Genomic DNA, 21,410 nt, shown 5'->3' with positions numbered 1-21,410 from the left:
CCATTGAAAATCTAGGCTTGACTCCTAATATCCAGAAGAAGATCAACCTTGGTGGTAACTCACCTAAAACTGGGCATCCTAAGAAAGCAAGATGGAAGGTAATAATGGAAATCAGTTACTGAATTTGGTAAGTATAGGAAATGAATTGTCCCCAAGTTTGGCCCCATTTCTAGGTAGCAACTTTCTCTCCCAACTTTGCAGGGGGCCCTTGGGCCCTGGAAAGCTCCATAGTCAAATGATAGTTGCTAGGTGTGGGTGTGCTTCTCTGGGTAGTATGGGGCCCATGGGGGGGGGGCCCATGCAGAGGCATGTGGGACTGAGCTCAGAGTAAATGGAAGTAGGAAGCATGGCCTACAACCTTTTTTTCCTGGAATAATGTACTTGAAATATATTTTATTTTGTCCTTTTCATCAAAACCTCTTGACTTCCTCATCTTTTAATTATTATTCTCTGGATTCTTCCCCTATAATTTCCACCTTTCCTTGGTCTTTTTTGTTGTTGTTTGTTTGTTTGTTCGCTTCTTTTGGGCAGTTTTATACCTGTATTTGACGATCAGTGATTAGTTCTCATCCACATTAACTGCCTGTAGATTTTTGAAAGTGGTGACAGGTACATAGATAGCCAATGTATAGAGCTTGTTTGGTGAAACTTCATCCTCGTTATGTTTTCTGGACAACCACACATGGATACAGTTTAGAACATTCCTTATTCCTTTGGCCCAGACAGATTTGTTGAACCTGGTATCAATGCACACATCTGGAGTTCCCATCTCCTTCATGGCAAATTTCCAGATCTCTTTGAGTGCCCAACGGGCACGCTTCTTGAAGTTCCCTCCATGGATGTGCCTCTGAATGTCAATTGTGTATTCTCTGGTCATTACCTGGTTGATGGCAGAACAGCACTTCATCTTGCCACCCTTCTTTGTGGGTGCCATTCTGCTGGGCCCTGGTTGGAAAGGAAGCTGTTGTTTTTAATATAAACTTTTACTGAGTTAACTATACATTTACATGGAGTGATAAGAAATAATACAGCGAGGTCCCAAATACTATTTATACAATTTCTCCCAATGCTAGCATTCTGCAAAACGACAGTATAATGTCATAAACACAATTTTGACATTGCTACAAGCCCCAAATCTTATTCGGTTTCACTAGTTTTTTTGTTTGTTTGTTTGTTTTTTACTCATTTGCGTGTGTATTTAGTTTCATACAATTTTATCACATGTAGGTTTGTTTATTCATGACCAGAGTCAAAATACAGAACAGTTCCATCTTTATGACCACATTCACCTCCCTTCTCCATTCCCTGTCTCTGACTCCCCGTGACCACCAGTTTGTTCTCCATCCCTATAATTTTATCATTGTAAGCATGTTATATAAATGGAATCATGCAGTATGCAATTTTTGGAGATTGGCTTTTTTCATTCAGCAAATGCTCTTGAGATCCATCCAAGCTATTGCATGTGTCAATAGTTGTTTCCTTCTTATTGCTGAGTAATATATTCACGGTGTGGATAAACCACAGTTTGTTTAATCATTCATCCATTGAAGGGTATCTGGGCTCTTTCCAGTTTTTGACCATTATGAATAAAGCCACTTTGTACATTTGGATATGGATTTTTACATGCACATAAGTTTCCACTTCTGTGAATAAATGCCCAAGAATGCAATTTCTGGGTTGTACGTTAATTGTATGGTTAATTTTATGTGAAACTGCCAAAATGTTTTTCAGAGTGCCTACAACATTTTACATTTCTACAAGCAATATAAGAGTGAGGCAATTTCTCCACAACCTCACCAGCATATGGTGTTATCATCATCACTGTTTTTAATTTTCACCATTCTGATAGATACATAGTAATTATCCCATTATGGGTTTTAATTTGTATTTCCCTAATATCTAATGATGTTGAACATATTTTCATGTGATTATTTGTCATCTGTATATGGTCTTCAGTGAAATGTCTGTTCATACCCTTTGCCCATTTTCTAATTAGATTGTGGTTTTTTTACTGGTAGGTTTTGAGAGCTTTCTTCTAGATATTAGTTCTTTATAAGATATGTGGTTTGCAAACATTTTTCCTCCAGTATGTAGTTTGTCTTCTCATCCACACAGAGCAAAAGATTTTGTTTTGGATGTGGTTCAGTGTGTCGATTTCTCCTTTTATGAGTCACATCTTTGGTGTCAAATCTAAGAACTATTCCTCTATTCTTAGATCCTGAAGATTTTCTCCTATGTTTTATTTTATTTCAGAGAGTTTTCTAGTTTTACATTTTACATTTAACTCAGATTCATTTTGAGTTAATTTTTGTATAAAATGTGAGGTTTAGCTCAAGTTTCATCTTGTAATTTTGTTCATTTGGATTTCTCTTTTTTTTTTCAGTTTAATCAGTTTTCCCTTATGTATTTCAAGGCTCTATTGTTTGGTATGTACATATTTAGTTTCATTATATCTTTCTAGTAGATTGCTATGTTTATCACCATGTAACATTCATCTTATCTCTAGTACTTTCTTTGTGCTAAAGACTACTTTATCAGAAATTAATATAGTCACTCTTTTTTATTAATATTTGCATAGCATATTTTTCTATCATTTAACTTTCAATCTGCCCATGTCATTGCAATTTAAGTCCATTTCTTAGAAACAGCATTTACTTGAGTTATTATTTTATTCACTCTGCCAATCTGTCTCTTTTGATTGGTAGGTTTATACTATTTATATTGAAGGTAAGTATTGATAAATTAGCAATTAAATCCTCTATCATTTTATTATTTATTTTCTCTTTGTTTCTTATGGTTTTGGTGTTTCTGTTAGGTGTTTTAGGATGAGATTTACATTTAAATTGGTGGACTTAGAATAAAACAATTGTGCTCCATAATGTGGGTTGCCCTCATCCAGTTAGTTGAAGGCCTTAATAGAACAAAAAGCTGACCTCCCTAAAAGCAAGAGGGAATTCTGCAGCAGGCCTTCAGACTTGAACTGCAATATTGGCTCTTCCTGTGTCTCCAGCCTGCCAGCCTACCCTGCAGATTTTGAACTTAAGTAGATATACTACCTGTTTACATTCATCACTTGATGGTTGTTTAAGCTGTTCAAACTTGTTTTTTCAAATTTCTCATGTGATTCCTTTTTGACTTATTGATTATTTAGGAATATGTTGGTTAATTTAGACAAACTTGGGGATTTCTCAAATTTTTTTCTGTTGTTCATTTCTAATTTCATTCCTTTGAAGTGGCGAAAATAAATGTATGGTTGCAATCCTTTTAAATTTATGAAGACATATTTTGCGGACTGGCATATGGAGAATAATTCATATGCAATTACATAGTTTATAGTGTTTTTTTCAAGATGGATTTATTTGGTTTATAGAGTTATTCAAGTGTTCTATTTTGTTGTTGAACTTCTGCCCAGTTGTTTTATTCTTTACTGATATTAGGGTATTGAAGTCTCCAAATATTATTGTTGATTGTCTCTATTTCTCTCTTCAATTCTGTCATTTTTTGCATCGCGTATTTTGAGTCTTTGTGATTACATGCATAAATGTTTACAATCATTATATTTTCTGAATGGATTAACCCTGATATTATTACAAGGTCTTTCTTTGTATCTAGTAATGATTTTTGTCTTAAAGTTCTCTTTTGTATGCTCTTTGTGTGGTATATCTTTTTCTATTCTTTATTTATGTCTTTAAATATAAAATGTGTCTCTCTTAGCATACAGTTGGATAATTTTTAATACATTCTTCCAATCTCTGTCTTTTGATTGGGGCATTTAATCCATTTATAAATAATGTAATTGATTATAATGTGAGATTCTTGTTTGCTATTTTGCCATTTCTTTTATATATGTCCTATATCTTTTGCTATTGTTTCTCTATTGCTTGATATCTCACTCTTCGTGGTGTTAAATAGACAGTTCCTAGTGTAGCATTTTAATTCCTTTGTTATTTCTTTTACCAGACTTTTCCAAGTTATTTTCTCAGTCATTGGCCTGGGATTGCAAATAGCATTTTAAGAGTATATAAAACTTTGCTCCACTATTACTTCATTCCTTCCCTCATCCTTGGTGCTATTATTTTCATAAAAATTATATTTTATATGTTTATATAGGTTTATATTTATATGTTTTATGTTTATATATAAAATTATATTTTTATATGTATATGATACAGTTTCATATTTATTTTAATGCAGTATTTTAAGACAGAGGAGTAAAGATTTACAAACAAAAACATGTTTATATTGTCTTTCATAATACATGGTTATTTTTACTGCTGCTTTTTCCTTTGTGTAGCCTTGAATTATTGTCTAGTGTCCCTTCATTTTAGCCTAAAGAATTCTGGTTAGTTTTTTGGTTTTGTTTTGTTTTGTTTTGTGTTTTGTTTTTTGTTTTCAGGTCTGCTAGCAACAAATTCTTAGTTTTCATTTATCTGGAAATGCTTTAACTTTCCTTTCAATCTGAAGGAGAGTTTAGCTAGATAAAGAATTTTTGCTTAATAGGCTTTTTCTTCCAATACTTTGAAGATGTCATCCCATTGTTTTCTGACCTCTGGTTTCTGATGAGAAGCCAGCTGTTAATATTATTGAGTATTCCTTGTACTTAATAAACTGCTTCTCTTTTACTGTTTTTAATATTTTCTCTTTGTCTTTGAATTTCATTAATTTGACTGTGATATGTCTATGGTGGATCTTTTGGATTTTGTTCTATTTGGATGTGTAGATTAATGTTTTTCATCAAATTTGAAAGCTTTCAGATACTTTATTAAATTATTCTCTGTCTCTTTGTTTCCTCATCTCTGTCTGGGACTCCTATTTTGCATATGTTGGTATGCTTGCTTGTGTCCCATAGACCTCTGAGGTTCTATTCATTTTTCTTCATTATTTGTTCTTTCTGCTTCTCAGACTGGATAATCTTTAAGCTTACTGAATCTTTCTTTTTCCAGCTCAAATATGTTCTTGAGTTCCTCCAGTGACTTTTTCACTTCAATTTCAAAACTTCTATTTATGTATATATACAATTTCTCTCTTCATTGACATTCTGTATTTGGTGAGGCATCATTGTCATACTTTTATTTTAATACTCTGTGCATGCTTTCTTTTCATTATTTGAACATATTTATAATAACTGATTTAAATTCTCTGCATAGTAAGTACAAAATCTGTGCCCTCTCAAGGACATTTTCTGTTGCCAGCTTTTTTCTTTTCTTTTTTTCTGTGTATGTGGCATATTTTCTTGCTTCTTTACATGTCTCATAATTTTTTGTTGTAAACTAGACGGGTGACTTCTCCTTGCCTCAGCCTTTGTGCACGTATGCTGGCTTTTAGATCTCCAGGAATATGTCAGAGTTTTTCAAAATTCCCTATGGTGGTCTAGTTTGCCAGAATTTCTTTTTAAATTCCCAATCAGGGTCTAGTTTTCCTTAAATGAAATCACAGCCTTAGGTAGCTGAGATGTTGCCAGCAGTTTGGTATTGGTTCAATACTGTCCTGAGAGTAGGTTTCCTTTTTGTCTTCCCCATTTTTCACCCCCAGCTGAGCTTAGACGAGCTCTGAGTCAGATCAAATAGCCACCACATTCTATAAATAGAGATTTACCAGGGAGCTAAAAATTCTGACAAAATATTGACTGTTCTCTGGCAGACTACTCCTTCTCTGCCTCCCTTGAGGATGTTTCCTTCCCAACCCATCTGCTAGCAGTAGGTGTGCCTTTGGCCCTGTCCTAAAATAACTATCATCTCACTGGACCTAGTCTCTCTGAATGCACTCATCCATTCATGGGTCATGTATACTCTGATGACTTTGAAATATAAATCTCCCTCCCAGCACTCTGAGGATTTAAGATCTCAATTGGAAAGTTTCTCTTAAACATTACTCTGGCAACAACAACAACAACAAAAACAGTATTTTAAAAACTAAACTTATTCTCTTCCATGCCGATTCCTGAAATGGTTCATCTTCCTATTTTTATAGTCAAGATAGGAATCTCTTTATAAGGCAGTCCAAACGGGTCTCCCTGTGCTTTTTCTTCCCACATCTCTGCCACTCCACATCCACATAGTTGAGGTTCCAAGCAGTTCTGCCCCCTACACTTTGTCCCAGGCTTCCTTTCTCCTCTATTTACACTCTCATCACCCCAGCCTAGGCCACTGGCCTCAATTTTCCAGGCTGGAGTAGAGACATCCTTGGCACATACTCCTGTGGTGCTCTGTAATTAATCCATTCAGAGCTCTTACCACTCTGAATTTTAGTTGTCTTTTGCTGATCTATCTTCTGCCACAGAACATAATCTTCAGGAAAAGATCAGGTCTCATTTGTCCTCATTACCTTGGCTATGGAGCTTGGTAGGCATTCAAAAATATATGTTGAGTAAGTGAATATTTGCCACAGTGACTGAAACTAATGACACTCAGTCAGATTGTAAGTTTGGGTTATCCAGGTGGGGAAAATGGGTGATAGTTAATAAAGGCAATGAGTGACACTGAAAATGTTTCTGATATTAATCAGATGTGCACTCTTGAGGTGTTTTCACCAAATACTTATGAAAGAAAAGGCTGTGAGAACACCATGAAAAGCTTGGCAATCATCCTCCACTCCACAGAGTAACTTTGTGGTTCAGAAGTAATTTAAAGAAAGATATGACTAGACAGCTCAGGACCACCATCTTTTTGGATTTCAAATCCTTGTTACTTGGCTAGAAAACCCACAGAGATTTGACTTCAGGTTTCTTAAGAGTAAAAATGTGTTTCTTCCAGTTAATGGCAGGTCAAAGTATTTCTTTGTGAGATTTGAGCACACTCTGCCTTAACAGTACACAGAAAAACAGATAACCTTGACCACTGGGAACTTTAAATTTGAATTTGAAATGAGGTCACTGGAAAATAAAACATTCAAAATGCAAGCACCTTTAAAAGGCATCTATCTGCACAATCTAGGATTTGCGACAGACAGACTCTCCCACAGCTTGCATCTAAGGCTTGCTTTCTAGTGAGGCCTGGGAGTAATATATTTATTTATCCCACTGACTGAGTTGGATAGTGTCCTACTAAAATTCACATTTAGCTTAAGAAATAGAACATCATCCTTACTTTTGAAGATCCCAAGTGTCTCTCCTCTACAACCATAAGAAAAATTTTAAAGGAAGAAATTTCAACAGAAATGCTAGCTGTGGGCAGGGTCTCTCCTCCCTGCCACCCCCTAAGGAATCCAAAAGACCAGCTATTCCTCCCTGCTTTCTTTCTCCTAGAGTTCAGGTAGATGGCCTCGATTTGGCCAATCTGTTGCTTCCATTTAGTACACTGAATCTTGAGAGAGTGACCCAAACACTCAGGGACACTTGAGAAAATATTCAGGACAGCCAAAGGCCCACGGGTGTCAATGAAAAAAAAAAAATGGCTCCCATGGCTGATATGTTTCCTATTACTTAGCTTCCCTTGGTTCCAGTCAATTCTCCAAATCTGCTCACCAGCCTTCCCATGAATTCTGGGAGTGTCTCTATATACATCCAACAAATTCTTTTGCTGCTTATGCTAGCCAGAATCAGTGTCTGTTGCTTGTAACTAAACCTTTTCTCCTGTGCCCTCTCATAGTGGAAAATCCATTTCAACATGGCAGCTTCTGTTTGACACATCTCTGAGTTCCAGCCTCCAGTCCAGCCCTGGACCAACCCCAGAATCAGTATCAAGAAATAGCTATTGGCTAAATGAAGCCTTAGGGTTAAAAGAAAAAAAGATCTTGGGACATAGACTGAAGGGATTTGGGAGAAAACTGCCCAGCTCCAAGAGCCCTGCCTGTCACAAGAGACGCCATTGTGTCTATTGAGTTGGATTCTCTGGCTTGGAACAAGGAGCACAAGTCACTCGTCTTTCTCCTTGGTAATACCAAACAGCTGCTCTGAAGTGCACACCAGATGAAGTGCTTATAACCCCCTTCTCTAAATAAATGCAATAAAGATGACTTTCCCTTTCATAAACCATGGTTAGGAAACATGCCAAAATATCGTTGTCTTCTCTCTGCTCTAGCAACCCTCTGGTATCCTAGGCAGCAAAGCAAGGGCACATGTTCCCTGGGTAGTACCAGCCCCGCTCCAGGCAGCTGCTGTTTCTCTACCTCTAGAGCTGCAAGGTCAGGTGCTGTCAGGTTTGAAGACCTCTGCCCAAGGGTGTTTGGATGGCCCAGTGGTTAGAGAACATGAAGCCTTCTGCCCCTCTGCAGAGTCAGGCCAGTCCCATCCTACCAATTAATCCTTCCAAGGAGCATTTACTGAGGGCTGAGGTCAGGCTGGGGATCTGTAGTCTAATGAGTAGAACAGATCCAAGAACACATTTCCCCAACAGATGGCCAAGGCTTTTGTTTGATGCTTTCTTACACCAAGTGCAAGGAGTACAGGGGAGTACAGTGGAGGTGCCGGAAGGGGTCAGAGAAGATCCACTGAAAAAGTGTACCTGGAAGTGGGTCTTGACATCAGATTAGGGTTTTCCAATGGGAAATGCAGGGTGGATGTTTCAGATTGAAACACAACCTCCAAAGGCACATAGGCCTTAAGGTATAAGCAGGAGTCAGGATGGGAGGGCAGAATTGCAAATTGTCTGCAATTGCAGCAAGGTTTCTCCTGGGTGGGCCAGGAGTGGGCCCTCCTTTCTGGGAGACCTGGGGGGCGAAGACTGAGTCACACTCCATTTGGAAACATTGGGGTGAAAGGGCCTTTTGCCCAGGAGAGAATCTTTAACATGGGAGCCATGACTCCAGCTGGTACCTGAAGATTTCCCACAAGCTGGGAAACAGGCCCTTTCTTCCTTTACAGGGCTGGGCTGGAACATATGAAATGCCCAGTGAAGAGACTCATCAGGCACTGTGGCCCTCAGCCTGGCCACAGAGCTCTATCAATTCATTCATCCAACATTTATTGAGCACCTATGGTATACTGTGCCAAGGGTAGATGGTCCAAAAGTAACTGATATACATTCTTCACAGAAATGTCACTAAATAGGGGGCAAGATGGTGGAGGAGTAGGAGACCTGGATTTCCTCTGGTCTCAGGAATTCAGCTGAATAGGGATCAAACCATTCTGAACACCTACGAACTCAACAGGAGATTGAAGAAGACAGTAGCAACAACTCTCTGAACAGAGAAGCGACCACTTACTGGAAGGTAGGACGTGCGGAGAAGTGAATCCGAGGTGATATTCGGGAGGAGAGACGGCGGGGGAGGGGGCCTCCGTCGGCCGCTTCTGGCAAGTGATAGAGCCGTGGAGCACAAAATCGGACCTTTTAAAAGTTGGCTCGGCTGAGGGACGTCGCTCCAGTGGCTAAGCTGGGGGTGGAACCCTCGCGGGACAGTGTGGTCTCAGGACCCTCGGGGTCACAGAAGGACGGGGGATGCCTGAGTGCGGCAGAGCTCCCAGGTAGTGGAGCAGGGAAGCTGGCTGCAGAGATGGAGCCGAGGCGCGGGCTCTCAGCTCGGGGTTGCCATAACCTGTGATCCGCGGCACAGTCAGGCCACGGCTCCTCCAGCAGGGACCCCACAAGTGGCAGATCCAGGGAGACCCCCCTTCCTCCCCCTGGGAGGAGCAGCGCGGGAGCGGACCACAGGGATCTGCTGGGTTTGGAGACTCCACACGGGGTCAGGTGCCAGAGATAGAAATGCTCGGTCACAGGCCGGGTGAGCACAGAGTGTGGCCAGAGACTGGGGAGACGGGAGTGACTGACTGCTTTTCTCTGGGGGCACACTGAGGAGCAGGGCCCCAAGTTCTCGGCTCCTCCAGGCAGAGATTGGGAGGCCACCATTTTCACTCTCATCCTCCAAAGCTGTACCAAGAGCTTGCAGGGAACAAAAACTCCAGAGAGCAAACCCGAACAGATTGCTTAGCCGGACGACAAGGGCAAGGCAATTCCGCCTCCGGCAAAGACATTTGGGACCCACGGCAACAGGCCCCGCCCCCAGAAGATCAGCACAAACAGCCAGCCAAGACCAAGTTTACCGATCAAGGAGAACGGGAGAACTCCAGCGCTAGGGGAATACTGCACATAGAATTCATGGCTTTTTTACTATGATTCATTAGTCTTTCAAAGTTAATTTTTTTAACTGGTTTTTTTTTTAATTTTTCTTTTTCCCTTTTTCAACCAACATCTTATCAATCCCGTTTTTTTAAAATTTTTTTTTATTTTTCATTTTTAGAGTCATATTCTATCCCTTCATAGTAGTTACCCCTATTTTTGGAATATATATATATATAAGTTGTTCTCTCTTTAAAATTTTGAGAAACAGTTTCTTCTAACATATCAAAATATACCCTAAATCACTAGTGTATGGCTTTGTTCTAGTCTCCTGCCTGATCACAGTCTTTCCCTTTTCTTTTTCTTTTTTTTTAAATCTTTCTTTTTTTCAAAAAACTTCTCTTATCAATTCCTCTTATAAAATCTTTTATAATTTTCATCTTTACATTCATATTCCATCTGTTCATTGTACCAACTGTTATTTTGTACACATATAAGTCTTTCTCTCTTTAAAATTTTAGGAGGCAATTTCTTCTAAAAGACCAAAATACACCCAAAATCTAGTGTGTGGCACTGTTCTATGTGCTAGCCTGATCATATTCAATCATATTCTGTATTTTTTGTTTTGTTCTGTTTTTGTTTGTTTTTATCTTTTCCTTTTTCTTTTTTTTTCTCTTTCTTTTTTCTTTCTTTCCCTTACTTCTCCCCTGCTTTCAGGTCTTTTCTGATTTGTATAGAGTATATTTTCTGAGGACGTTGTTAACCTCTTAGCATTTTGTTCTCTCATTCATCTATCCTCCTCTGGACAAAATGACAAGATGAAAAAAATCACCTCAGCAAAAAGAACAGGAGGTAGTACCGTCTGCCAGGGACCTACTCAATACACACATTAGTAGGATGTTGAAACTAGGGTTCAGAATCATGATTTTAAAGATACTAGCTGGGTTTGAAAAAAGCATGGAAGTTATTAGAGAAACCCATTCTGGAGAAATAAAAGAACTAAAATCTAACCAAGTCGAAATCAAAAAGGCTATTAATGAGGTGCAATAAAAAATGGGGGCACTAACTGCTAGGATAAATGAGGCAGAAGAGAGAATTAGCAATATAGAAGACCAAATGATGGAAAACAAAGAAGCTGAGAAAAAGAGAGAGAAACAACTACTGAATCACGAGGGCAGAATTCGAGAGATAAGCAATACAATAAGACGAAACAACATTAGAATAATTGGGATCCCAGAAGAAGAAGAAAGAGAGAGGGGGGCAGAAAGTATATTGGAGCAAATTATAGCAGAGAACTTCCCTAATATGGGGAAGGAAACAGGCATCAAAATCCAGGAGGCACAGCGAACCCCTCTCAAAATCAATAAAAATAAGTCAACACCCCGACATCTAATAGTAAAACTTATGAGTCTCAGAGACAAAGAGAAAATCCTGAAAGCAGCTCAGGAGAAGAGATATGTAACCTATAATGGTAGAAACATGAGATTGGCACCAGACCTATCCACAGAGACCTGGCAGGCCAGAAAGGACTGGCATGATATCATCAGAGCACTAAACGAGAAAAATATGCAGCCAAGAATACTATATCCAGCTAGGCTATCATTGAAAATGGAAGGAGAGATTAAAGCTTCCAGGACAAACAAAAACTAAAGGAATTTGCAAACACGAAACCAGCCCTCCAAGAAATATTGAAAAGGGTCCTCTAAGCAAAGAGAGAACCTAAAAGCAGCATAGACCAGAAAGGAACACAGACAATATACAGTCACAGTCACCTGACAGGTAATACAATGGCACTAAATTCATATCCTTATAGTTACCCTGAATGTAAATGGGCTAAATGCCCCAATCAAAAGACACAGGCTATCAGATTGGATTAAAAAACAAGACCCATCGATATGCTGTCTGCAAGAGACTCATTTTAGACCCAAAGACACCCCCAGATTGAAAGTGAGGGGGGGAACCATTTACCATGCTAATGGACAGCAAAAGAAAGCTGGGGTGGCAATCCTTATATCAGACAAATTAGATTTTAAAACAAAGACTGTAATAAGAGATGAGGAAGGACACTATATCCTACTTAAAGGGTGTATCTAACAAGAAGATCTAACAATTGTAAATATCTATGCCCCTAACATGGGAGCAGCCAATTATATAAGGCAATTAATAACAAAAGCAAAGAAACACATTGACAACAATACAATAATAGTAAGGGACTTTAACCCCCTCCTGACTGAAAAGGACAGATGATCTAAGCAAAAGATCAACAAGGAAATAAGGACTTTAAATGACACATTGGACAAAATGGACTTCACAGACATATTCAGAACATTCCATCCCAAAGCAACGGAATACACATTCTTCTCTAGTGCCCATGGAACATTCTCCAGGATTGATCACATCCTAGGTCACAAATCAGGTCTCAACTGGTACCAAAAGATTGGGATCATTCCCTGCATATTTTCAGACCACAATGCTTTGAAACTAGAACTCAATCACAAGAGGAAAGTTGGAAAGAACTCAAATACATGGAGGCTAAAGAGCATCCTACTAAAGAATGAAAGGGTCAAGCAGCAAATTAAAGAAGAATTAAAAAAATTTATGGAAACCAATGAAAATGAAAACCCAACTGTTCAAAATCTTTGGGTTAGAGCAAAGGCAGTCCTAAGAGGAAAGTATATAGCAATACAAGCCTTTCTCAAGAAACAAGAAAGGTCTCAAATACACAACCTAACCCTACTCCTGAAGGTGTAAGCTAAAGAAAAAACAGCAAATAAAGCCTAAACCCAGCAGGAGAAGAGAAATAATAAAGATCAGAGCAGAAATCAATGAACTAGAAACCAAAAGAACAGTAGAACAGATCAACAAAACTACGAGCTGGTTCTTTGAAAGAATTAACAAGATTGATAAACCCCTGGCCAGACTTATCAGAAAGAAAGAGAAATGACCCAAATCAACAAAATCGTGAATGAAAGAGGAGAGATCACAACCAACACCAAAGAAATACAAACAATTTTAAGAACATATTATGAGCAACTATGAGCCAGCAAATTAGACAACCTGGAAGAAATGGATACATTCCTAGAGATGTATCAACTACCAAAATTGAATCAGGAAGAAAGAGAAAACCTGAACAGACCTATAACCACTAAGGAAATTGAAGCAGTCATCAAAAATCTCCCAAGAAACAAAAGCCCAGGGCCAGATGGCTTCCCAGGGGATTTCTACCAAACATTTAAAGAAGAATTAATACCTATTCTCCTGAAACTGTTCCAAAAAATAGAAATGGAAGGAGAACTTCCAAACTCTTTTTTTGAGGCCACCATTACCTTGATCCCAAAACCAGATAAAAACCCCATCAAAAAGGAGAATTACAGACCAATATCCTAATGAACATGGATGCAAAAATTCTCACCAAAATACTAGCTAACAGGATCCAACAGTACATTAAAAGGATTATTCACCATGACCAAGTGGGATTTATCCCTGGGCTGCAAGTTTGGTTCAACATCTGCAAAACAATCAACGTGATAAAATACATTAACAAAAGAAAGAACAAGAATCATATGATCCTCTCAATAGATGCAGAAAAAGCATTTGACAAAGTACAGCATCCTTTCTTGATCTAAACTCTTTAGAGTATAGGGATAGAGGGTACATACCTCAATATCATAAAGGCCATCTATGAAAAACCTACAGCGAATATCATTCTCAATGGGGAAAAGCTGAGAGCTTTCCCCCTAAGGTCTGGAACGCAGCAGAGATGTCCACTATCACCACTGTTATTTAACATAGTATTAGAAGTCCTAGCCACAGCAATCAGACAACAAAAAGAAATTAAAGGCATCCAAATTGGCAAAGAGGAAGTCAAACTTGCACTCTTTGCAGATGATATGATACTGTATGTGGAAAACCCAAAAGACTCCACCCCAAAACTGCTAGAGCTCCTACAGGAATTCAGTAAATTGGCAGGATATAAAATCAATGCACAGAAATCAGTGGCATTCCTATATACCATCAAAAAGACAGAAGAGTGAGAAATTAAGGAGTCGATCCCATTTACAATTGCACCCATAACCATAAGATACCTAGGAATAAATCTAACCAAAGAGGCAAAGTATCTGTACTCAGAAAACTATAAAATACTCATGAAAGAAATTGAGGAAGACACAAAGAAATGGAAAAACGTTCCATGCTCATGGATTGGGAGAACCAACATTGTGAAGATGTCAATGCTACCTAGAGCAATCTACACATTCAGTGCAATCCCCATCAAAATACCATCCACTTTTTTCAAAGAAATGGAATAAGTAATCCTAAAATTTGTAAGGAACCAGAAGAGACCCTGAATATCCAGAGGAATATTGAAAAAGAAAAGCAAAGCTGGTGGCATCACAATTCCGGACTCCCAGCTCTATTACAAAGCTGTCATCATCAAGACGTATGGTACTGGCACCAAAACAGACACATAGATCAATGGAACAGAATCGAGAGCCCAGAAATGGACCCTCAACTCTATGGTCAACTCATCTTTGACAAAGCAGGAAAGAATGTCCAATGGAGAAAAGACAGTCTCTTCAACAAATGGTGTTGGGAAAATTGGACAGCCACGTGCAGAAGAATGAAACTGGACCATTTCCTTACACCACACACAAAAATAGACTCCAAATGGTTGAAAGACCTAAGCGTGAGACAGGAGCCCATCAAAATCCTAAAGGAGAACACAGGCAGCAACCTCTTTGACCTCAGCCGCAGCAACTTCTTCCTAGAAACATGGCCAAAGGCAAGGGAAGCCAGAGCAAAAATGAACTACTGGGATTTCATCAAGATAAAAAGCCTTTGCACAGCAAAAAAAACAGTCCACAAAACCAAAAGACAACCAACAGAATGGGAGAAGATATTTGCAAATGACATATCAGATAAAGGGCTAGTATCCAAAATCCATAAAGAACTTATCAAACTCAACACCCAAAGCACAAATAATCCAATCAAGAAATGGCCAGAAGACATGAACAGACATTTTTCCAAAGAAGACATCCAAACGGCCAACAGACACATGAAAAAGTGCTCAACATCTCTTGGCATCAGGGAAATCCAAATCAAAACCTCAATGAGATACCACCCCACACCAGTCAGAATGGCTAAAATTAACAAGTCAGGAAACGACAGATGTTGGCGGGAATGCGGAGAAAGGGGAACCCTCCTACACTGTTGGTGGGAATGCAACCTGGTGCAGCCACTCTGGAAAACAGTATGGAGGTTCCTCAAACAGTTGAAAATAGAGCTACCCCACAATCCAGCAATTGCACTCGTGGGTATTTACCCCAAAGATACAAATGTAGGGATCCGAAGGGGTACGTGTACCCCAATGTTTATAGCAGCAATGTCCACAATAGCCAAACTGTGGAAAGAGCCAAGATGTCCATCGACAGATGAATGGATAAAGAAGTGGTATATATACACAATGGAATATTATGCAGCCATCAAAAGGAATGAGATCTTGCAATTTGCAACGACGTGGATGGAACTGGAGGGTGTTATGCTGAGTGAAATAAGTCAATCAGAGAAAGACATGTATCATATGACCTCACTGATAGGAGGAATTCTTAATCTCAGGAAACAAACTGAGGGTTGCTGGAGTGGTGGGCGGGTAGGAGGGATGGGGTGGCTGGGTAATAGACATTGGGTAGGGTATGTGCTATGGTGAGCGCTGTGAATTGTGCAAGACTGTTGAATCCCAGATCTGTACCTCTGAAACAAATAATGCAACATATGTTAAGAAAAAAAAAAGAAGAAGAAGAAGATAGCAGGAGGGGAAGAATGAAGGTTGTAAATCGGAGGGGGAGACGAACCATGATAGAGGATGGACTCTGAAAAACAAACTGAGGGTTCTAGAGGGGAGGGGGGGAGCGATGGGTTAGCCTGGTGATGGGTATTAAAGAGGGCACGTTCTGCGTGGATCACTGGGTGTTATGCACAAACAATGAATCATGGAACACTACATCAAAAACTAATGATGTGATGTATGGTGATTAACATAACAATAAAAAATTTAAAGGAAAAAAAAGAGGGCCGAAATAAAAATACTCTAGGGGAAATCAAAGCAATTTCTAGAGAAAACAAAACAAAACACAGGAACCTGCGAGCAGAATTCCCATTGCTGATTTCAGCAAAAAGATGTTTAACTTTTATGATTGCTGATGGTATATGACCTAGAATAACTTTTTGTGTGTCGAAAACAGAAATTTATTTCAGATGTTCAGAGAGGTAAATTGAAATCCCTGGGAATTTTAGCACCATAAATATCTGGTGTGGCTTTGGAATAAATGGGGTATATTGATTTCAAAAAAAAAAAGAAAAAGAAAAAGAAATGTCACTAAATACATGCAACCACTAGAAATTATACAGAAAGGCATTTAATAATTTAGAGAAGGAATATATGCTATAGGAAAAAGCAAGTTACAAATATGTTATCCATAGAATAGTGGTATTTTTTTAAGATTTTTTAAATTTCCTTATTTGAGAGAGTGTGTGCTTGAGTGGGAGAAGGGGCAGAGGGAGAGGGAGAGTCTCAAGCAAACTCCACACTGAGTGCACAGCTGGACGTGAGGCTCAATCTCACGATCATGATCTGAACCAAAATCAAGGGTCAGATGCTTAACTGACTGAGCCACCTAGGCGCCCTGAATAATGGTATTTTCTATAAAAGAAAAACTTCCTTTCTGCATCTAAAGACACAGAGATTGGAAGGATATATGGTTAATATCAATACATACACACACACACACACACACACACACACAACATGCATTTTCTCTGAGTGGTAGGATTACAGGTGATTTACAGTTTCTTCTTTGTCTCTATTTTCCAGATTTTCTACAATGCACATGTATAATTTTGAATCTGGGAAAAAAACAAAAGAAAAATTTTATGTGCAACAAAAAGCACAGCCCTTGTGTTCCCAGAGATGCTCACAGGCAGTATGGGACTCAATCATGCCCACAGGGAAGTGTGTTGATGGTGGATGTTAGGAGACTCTGGGTCCTATTTCAATCTATTATTTTAGCAGGCAGTCATCCTGTTTAGTTTTAGCACACAGCTACTGGCTTATTCTGTGGGCTGTGGTTCCAATGACAGTTTAATTGTCAGGGCTCTTGGTTCCAGTCTGCCTGTTTACCTGGTGCTTCTGGGGCTCCCACTGGGCCCTGCTGGTGCTACCTGAGAAGATAGGTGTGGCTCCAGATGGGGCACCAATGTCTCCTGGCAAGTAGGGGAATTCTCATCCAAGGGGGCAAGAGGTTTCTCTGGCCAGACGCTTATTGTGACAAGATTCCCTTATTGTGATGGTGACTCCTCCCCCCCTCAGAGTCTCTAGTGGGAGTACAGGGTCTTAGCCCTAGGGGGACAAAGAAGCCAGCCCCTTGCCTAAGCCCCCAGGTCTAGGAAGGCTCTCAGTGGAGGAGTGACGTCTCAAGCCTGGGGTAGAGAGCTCTGCCCCTGGCTGTTTATGGGGAATAGGGTTCCCAATTGATCCCCCTAGCACGTGGTGTTACAGGAACTCTCATTCCATACAGGGAGGGAAGAGCCTACTGGGTATCTCCCATGGTAGGTGGGGGTGGGAGACATTGGGTCTTGGTCTCCTTCTTCTGCTGGCGGGGATGGGGACCTAAGACACTGGCCCACGGTGTTCTTCCCCCATGCTGGGGCCTCAAGCCAGTTCTCCTTCTTACCACCTGTGAGAGTTCAGGGTGACTCCTGCTATGCCAGTTCCAGGGCCAAAAGCCGTGTGGAGCAGACAGGAGCCCAGAGAGCTGGAGCTTTGCCATCTCGCCTGCAACACAAGCCCCTTGCCAGTCTCCTTCACTTCCTCCCTCTCCTCCATCAGTCCTTCATGCTCTCTGTCGGGGTATAATTCGCATACTATGAAACCACCCATCTAACACGTAGAGTTCAGTGATTTTTTTTGTGCAGTCCCCACCCTGTGCTGCCAACACCACGGTGCAGTTCCAGAGCATATCCGTCGGCATGGAAACTCTGTATCCAGGAGCAGGCATTGCCTCCCCCTCCCCCCAGGCCCGGGCAACTACTCGTCTACCTTCTGTCTATAGGGATTTGTCCTTTCTGTACCCTTCACAGAAATGGAATCATGCGGTACGTTGTGTCTATGAACGGCTTCTCTCGCTTTGCAAGTCTTCAAAGTCCACCCATGCCGGACACTGTACTTCATTCTTTTTATTTGCAAATAATATTCCATTAAACAGATTCCATTCTGTGTACCCTTTCAACACTTGAATATGTAAGTCGTTTCCACTTTGGGGCTACGATGAAGAATGCTGCTGTCGACATTCGGGCACGGGTGTTTGTGTGGACGTATATTTTCATTGTTCTTGGTTTTATGCCTGGGAGTGGGATTACTGGCACATTTGGCTGCCATACTGGCATCTGCTACAACGTGGGTCAACCACAAAAGCCTTACACTAATTGCGAGAAGGCAGCCGCAAAGGACCACATGCTGCGCGATTCCATTCGTATAAATGTCCACAACGGGAAAATCCACTGAGACAGAAAGTTAGATTCGTGGTTGCCTAATGATGGTGTCCGGGCTGGGGGAAAGGGCTGACTTCTCATGTGTACAGGGTTTTGAGGGAAGTGAGGAGAATATTCTTAAGTTGACTGTAACAACAGTCACACATTTCTGTGAATACACTGAAAACCATGACATGGTATGCTTGCAATCGATGACTTGTATGGAATGTGCATTATATCTCAGTAAGGTTATTCTTTGAAAGGACAGAAGGGAGAGAGGGAGGATGGGAGAAAGAGAGGCTGTGTGGGGAGACCGGGCGGGGGCCCCACCCTCCGTGTCCCCCAGGGCGAGCTGTCCATGTTTCCGAGAGCCACAAATCTCCAGCCTCAGTGCCTCCTCTGAAGCGAGGCTGCTGTAAATCACTGGCCAGCCCGGAATGGCTCCATAAACACGCACCAGCAGCCTCAGCTAGGTGGGGATTACGGCTTTATTGATCCTCAGATACCTTCTGGGGACTGAGTTGCTTGGAACTTCTCTACTTCTGAGTCCCCCCATGCAAGTCAGGGCCCCTGTGTCCCAGCCCAGGATTCCTGGTGACCCCAATCTCCTGCTGTAAATGTCAGAGATGATAAAGTGGGGCCAAATCTCCTGTAGGAAATGGTGGGAACCATACCTCCAACATGGAGGGAACAGGGTTGGGCAGTGTTCTGGGGAATTCCTCAAAGTTGCTCTCCTGCAGGTGCCCAGGGGGCAGGTGACAGAGGACCGACGAAAAGAGAGTACATCTAGGAGCCTTGGCTTTTCTAAAACCCTTCTGTCCTGGTGGCTTGCGCCCACCACATGATAAATTGTATTAAATTTAAGGTTCAGGAGACATACAAAGTAAGGGACATGCACTTCTTCCTAGAGAGAATGTTGGTGGCATTGAGCTAAGGTGAGAGCTACTGCCAGGTGAGGGCCAGAGTGGGTTTCAGGGCCCCCCAGGAGTGGCAGGGAGTCACACAGCCTGCCCTTGCCACAGTAACCTCGTCAGGCATAGAATATTAGCAATGCACTCTTTTTATTCATTAGCTTAAACAAAGCAATTAAAGATAGATAGATAGATAGATAGATAGATAGATATGTATAGTGATGGTTCTCAGTTAAAAGAGAAATGGTTTGCAACTATCTGGTCCTTTGACTTCAGGTGACTGCCCCTGCTTGCCAATTTTATGAGATTGGGAAGAGATGAAAAGGAGAAGATGTTCTCGGAAACACTTTGGAAACTGCAAAGCACCAGATAAACACCAACATCTTATCTTTTCCTTCAGGGGGTTTCTTACTCAGGGACCCATCAGAAGATGCAGCAGGAGAGGCCCAAGAGCCCTCGCTGGCCCTCATCCTCCAGAGAGAAGCAGACCAACCATACAGGCTGCTCCCCACTCCTGCCTCCCTGACTTCGAGCAAGCTCCACAGTCTCACTCCGCTTTGCCAGGAATTGCCCTTGTTAGGGAGAATTTAGCAGTTTTCGAAATCCCCAAGGGCCTACTCTCTCATTTGGTGACACAACAGATGGGCAAGACTGGAAGGGCAGGGAGGAGCATCTCCCGGGACAAAGGGAGAAACTGGGGCTCAGAGGGACTGAGATCCTAAGAGCATCATCCTCGCGATCCAGTGTCAGGGGAGAGTCAAGGGTGTTGGCTGGTCAGAGAGGCCCAGCATCCCCCAGCCCAAGTGCTGATGTCATTACCCATCCACCCCTAGGTTTCTTAGCCTCTTTACTCTCCTAACTGTGCCAATCTGGCTGTACTTAAACCAGGCCCCCAGTGGGCCAGAGCTCCCCATGCCAGGCCCCTAACTGCCCACCAAGGGAATCTTGGCCTCCCATCACACAGGCACAGGAGCCGATGAAGCACGGCGCACACGCACTCAGTGCCGCGGGGTCCAGCAGTGCCGTGAATGGGGGATCGGCTGGGCAGAAGGAACCCCTGTAGCCAGAATGTGCACCAAGACATGTGAGGGTATGTCTTTCCACAAAGAAGAGACCCAAAATATTTTTTGAAGCTTGTGCCTCTCTTGATTTCCCACTTTTGATAAAAACATGGATACAGAGAAATATTTCCCTATTAAAGGGGGAAAAATCAATGCAAGTATGATGATCTACGAGCACAGACCCTCTGCTCCTTAACTGGGGACAAGAAGGGGAGCCGTGGTGCAAAAGGGACTGAAGTGGGGGCTGCTTCTCACCTCCGTGTCACCATCCCCACACTGGTCAGTGTGACCAGTTTCACAAGATGTTCTGAGTTTTAAGCAAACCTGGAAATGTGCACCTTTATATGCCACCTCCCCGTTACACAGAGCACAAATCTCGTTGTCCTCTAACAGTCCATGAAGACCAACTATGCAAAATGCATTGGGGGCCAATTTTTTTTTTTTTAATATGAAACACTTTATAAATTTGCGTGTCATCCTTACGCAGGAGCCATGCTAATCTTCTCTGTATCATTTCAATTTTAGTATATGTGCTGCCAAAACAAGCACCTTGGTATCCAAACCTGACTTGCAAGTTTGGATGTCTTGCTCAGGTTTTATATTTTACACTGACTGTCAATGTCTCTGCCTCAGAAGATCACACCTGGTTCTCAGACAAGAAGTTGACTTGCCTTCTGCAAGCATGTCCCAAAGACCCGAGAGGGAGCATGGAGAGGTTCCCCCAAGTGTCGTCTTCCCCGAGAGCACTCAGGGGACACCCCACTGTCTCCTACTCTGAGGATCAGCCACACAAGCATATACTGAGCCTGATTGGTTTTATTCTTAGGAAATAAAAATGGATTAATTGACCACACTCTTCTCTATTTTTGGTTTCATAATAAGAAGGAAAATCAACTCCTCATTCCAAAAGACTGAAGAATGAT

General features: G+C 41.2%; 1 non-coding gene and 1 pseudogene across 1 annotated transcript; both read right to left on the bottom strand.

Moving 5' to 3' along the window:
• Nucleotides 1–559: 559 nt before the first annotated feature.
• Nucleotides 560–934, bottom strand: LOC114205292 (large ribosomal subunit protein eL31 pseudogene; annotated as a pseudogene).
• Nucleotides 935–20,929: 19,995 nt separating this feature from the next.
• Nucleotides 20,930–21,036, bottom strand: LOC114205509 (U6 spliceosomal RNA). The gene has a single exon (XR_003608404.1). It is a non-coding gene; the product is annotated as a U6 spliceosomal RNA (small nuclear RNA).
• Nucleotides 21,037–21,410: the final 374 nt, after the last annotated feature.

The sequence above is a fragment of the Eumetopias jubatus genome, unplaced genomic scaffold, assembly GCF_037043125.1.
Source record: "Eumetopias jubatus isolate StellerSeaLion01/CBP00866 unplaced genomic scaffold, mEumJub1_p1.0 scaffold_17, whole genome shotgun sequence".
NCBI classification, from domain to species: domain Eukaryota; kingdom Metazoa; phylum Chordata; class Mammalia; order Carnivora; family Otariidae; genus Eumetopias; species Eumetopias jubatus.
This window is presented reverse-complemented; position numbering and strand designations above follow the sequence as displayed.